At 38.7% G+C, this 4415-nt stretch overlaps 1 long non-coding RNA gene across 1 annotated transcript; it reads right to left on the minus strand.

Moving 5' to 3' along the window:
• Nucleotides 1-933: 933 nt before the first annotated feature.
• LOC108942886 (uncharacterized) lies at nt 934-3647 on the minus strand. Its single transcript, XR_001966764.3, has 2 exons — nt 1419-3647; nt 934-1375 (listed from the first exon to the last, which is right to left on the minus strand). It is a non-coding gene; the product is annotated as an uncharacterized lncRNA (long non-coding RNA).
• Nucleotides 3648-4415: the final 768 nt, after the last annotated feature.

Consider the following 4415-nt stretch of genomic DNA (forward strand, 5'->3'; position numbering starts at 1 on the left):
GAAATTACCACATATTTACTAAGGTATATAATTACTAGGATAATAATAACACAATACATTAATTACAATTGTATTAGTGGTTACTAATGTTAGATTGACCAAGACAGAGGCGGGTCCAAATTTCAAGAGAATGTGTGCATTATTATAAAGAGGTGGATTTAAAATTTACATTTGACGTGCTTAACTTTACTTATATTTTTGAAATTATAGGTTCAAAATTATATTCTTTTTAAAATTTTAGTGATTTTCACGTTTATATCTATACTCCATTCCAAAAATAAGACCGCCCGAAGTGAGATTTGAACCATCAATTTCACGTAAAGGTGCAATTATTGCACCATAAGAGTCTTTGAGCAAAAGTTCACACACATATAATTAAGTACTTTTCAAGAACTATACTATTGTTATATACTCCCTCCGTTTCAATTAATGTGAACATGTTTGACTGGGCACGAAGTTTAAGAAAAATTAAAAAATTTTGAAATTTGTGGTCCTAAACAAGTCAAAAAGGGGCCCACCGTATTTGTATGATTATAAAAGCATCTCATTAAGGGTAGAATTTGATGTTTAAGCTAAATTATTTCCAAATTTAGAAATGAGTCATTCTTTTTTAAATGTACCAAAAAGGAAATAGGTTCACATAAACTGGAACAGAAGGAGTATGATTTAACGAGAGGAGTATGGGTTCACATGAACCCATATCTTAGGATCTAGATACGCCTCTGGACCAAGACTCTTAGGGCTCGTTTGGTATAAGGGATAATGGATACTTAATTCGGAGATTAAATTTGAAATAAGTTTATATCACGTTTGGTTGGGATAATATCATGGGATAACTGATCCCGCAATTAGTTATCCCGAGATTGTAGCATTATTGTTATCTCTATGGGAGGGTGGGATAATAACCCTAGGATAATTAATACTAAGATAACATATTTTAAACCTTCTAAAATATAATCATAAATCTTACAACTTTATGGATTACATATTTTCTACGTAATTCTGTGTTAGGATCACATAATAAGCTAAAAAAAAGGAAGACTAATAAAGCAGTTAAAGAACAACATTCTTATTTTCACAATTGATGCACCAAAGAAATCCAATAATAAGAATGAAGTACATGAAGCTCAATACGGTGGTGGAGGATACCCTGCCGCCAGATACCCCATTCCTGGTGGCGGAATCCCTGGCAGTGGTGGTGGATATCCTGATGGCAGCCGTGGTGGTGGTGGCAATCTTGGCGGTGGACGTGGACGCGTAGGTGGTGGAGGATACTGCCTCTATGGTTGCTGCGGCCGCCGGAATTACAATGGTTGCAGCAGGTGCTGCTCCTACAAAGGTGAGGCCATCCATGGATAAGGTCACTATATTGAATCTAAGACTCACAACTTATCATCATGTGGAGCAATATATAAAACCTTTGTACTTTGTAAAGCCTCAAGATGTAACAGTAATGATCTTGCAGCTTTTTAGTGCTTGTTGTAACAAGTTATGAATAAAGTTAAGTCAACAACAACAACCCAGTGAGATCCCACAAGTGGGGTATGGGGAGGGTAGTGTGTATGCAGACCTTACCCCTACTCCGGAGGAGTAGAAAGGCTGTTTCCGGTAGACCCTCGGCACAAGAAAGAAAGAGACGGTGTATCAGTAACAGAAACGGAATCCAAAAAGATAACACCAGTAACACAATAACCAGAAAATAGAGAGCAAAGTAGTAGCACTAACAGTAACAAAGGCACAGCACTACAAACGCAAGGGAATAATATGTACACAAAGGTTCACTAAACATACTAGCCTCTTATCTCCTAACCTACAACCCTAATGTTCGACCTGCATAACTTCCTATCGAGGGCCACGTCCTCGAAAATTTGCATCCGCATCATGTCCTACCTGATCACCTCTCCCCAATATTTCTTAGGTCGCCCTCTACCTCTTCTCATACCCGTCAAGGCTAGCCGTTCATACCTCCTTACCGGTGCATCCAGGCTTCTCCTCTTCACGTGCCTGAACTATCTAAGCCTAGCTTCCCGCATCTTGTCTTCCATGGGAGCCACGACCACCTTCAACCGAATATCTTCATTCCTAATCTTATCTAGCTTAGTGTGTCCGCACATCCATCTCAGCATCCTCATCTCTGTAATTTTCATCTTATGGGTATAGAAGTTTTTAACTGGCTAACACTCTGCCCCATACATCATGGCCGGCCTAACCACCGCTCTATAGAACTTTCCTTTAAGTTTCGGAGGCACCTTCCTATCACACAGGACACCAGACGCTAGCCTCAATTTTATCCACCCCAGTCCTATACGGTACGTGACATCCTCATCAATATCCCCATCCCCCTGAATAATCGACCTCAGGTACTTGAAGTTCCCTTTCTTGGGGATGACTTGAGAGTCAAGCCTCATGTCCATGTCCGCTTCACCCGGCACACCGCTGAACTTGAACTCCACATATTCAGTCTTAGTTCTACTCATCTTGAATCCTTTAGACTCAAGCGTCTGTTTTCAAACCACCAATCTCTCGTTAATACCGCCCCGCGTCTCATCAATCAGAACTATATCATCAGCGAATAACATACACCATGGCACCTCCCCTTGAATATGGTGTGTTAGTGCGTCTATGTCACGACCCGAAATTCACTAGTCGTGATGGCACCTAACCCATCCTGCTAGGTAAGCCAATTAACGATTTTCCATTTTCAATTAATTCAATAACACAATTTAACAAAGGAGTTATCTAAGTCTTATACATCCCCAATGACTGGTAGTACAAATCATGAGCTTCTAAAAATAGAATTTACAAGCTAATATAAAGTAAATACATCTTCTGTTTGAAAAGTACATAAACAGAGTTTTTATAAATCTAGGGCTACCATGAACAAGGGGCAGCTACAACAGGAACACGGGTACATCTTCAATTCCGGCAACCATAGAACCCAGCAACAACAACAACCAATATCTGCACGTAATATGCAGAAGTATAGTATCAGTACAACTGATCCCATGTACTGAGTAAGTATCTTGTCTAATCTCGTCGAAGTAGTGACGAGGCTTTGGTTAAAAGATGCTCATTGATAAAACCTGTAATGTAACTAACAATAAAACTATACTACAGTACAACAGAGTAGAGCACGCGAAACGATTATACAAAGCAATAACGGAGTACTAAAAGAAAACACAATTCAACAGGTATCAAAATCTCACCCAATCCTTTCGTAAGAGCGAAAGCCAATAAATCACAACAATCACATCAAAACTTTCATAGTGTGAAAAATATACCCAAGACATCAAATTCAACTTCAGGGCAATACCCTTCGTGCATTTATCTCATCCTCAACAATTATGCATAAAGCATTTCTAGCCAAATGACAGTAATGCCGATAACAGAAATGACATAGTAGGAAATACGCAAATAACTATAGAGGGCGAGAGTGTACATGAGAACATCAGTAACAGACTGAACAGAAAGCATATAGGTAATGACAATGATTAGGAAAAAGGAATGTAATTTCGACTAACTAGCAAGGTGAAGGCATGAAGACAAATATGACAAATAAGGAAGCAGACACATGATCTTTATAAGTTAACAAGTAGGGACATGAACGACTAGTATGGAAGAAGAACTACACTTAAGTGCAACAAAACAGATGGCATGGATGAAATCCTAACAGCAGGAAATAGGCATGATATTAGCAAGTTTAAGCAAATAGGAGGCATGATAGCATGACAACAAGGTTATAGAGGATAAAGACAGAACAATAACGACATATCACATAAGAACCATGAACACGACAATAACAACTCCAGGTAAAGACATGAAGGTAGCTACAAGAAAGAAATATCACAACATAATGCATGTCTCTCGTCCTCACTTGCACGGAAACACCCTTCGTTCCATGAACTCACCATAACATGAAAGCGTAATAATATAAATACAATGGCACGGCATCACCCTTCGTGCTTTTACTCACATAACATGGCACGGCATCACCCTTCGTGTTTTTACCCACAATGATATGGCACGATATCACCCTTCATGCTTTAACTCTCTAATAATATGGCACGACATCATCCTTTGTGCTTTAACTCTCAAATAATATGGCATGGCATCACCCTTCGTGCTTTACACTCTCCCTCACATGATAATGCATAAATAAAGACACGGCATCACCCTTCGTGCTTTACACTCTAACTTACCAAGCATATGTATATCAATGATAAACAAGGCATGAAGCATAAATAACGTCAAGGGGAGTGTTTAAACGAGTATTTCAAATGAATCCCAATCATAACTTTTCAAGCCAACAATAGTTCAATAAACCCACAAGAACCTTTTTATTCAAGTATTCCAATAAATTTCACAAATGATCTACAACACAAGTATAGAATCTAATATCTCAAGAATATCGGTCG

Source organism: Nicotiana tomentosiformis, chromosome 9 (assembly GCF_000390325.3).
Source record: "Nicotiana tomentosiformis chromosome 9, ASM39032v3, whole genome shotgun sequence".
NCBI lineage: Eukaryota > Viridiplantae > Streptophyta > Magnoliopsida > Solanales > Solanaceae > Nicotiana > Nicotiana tomentosiformis.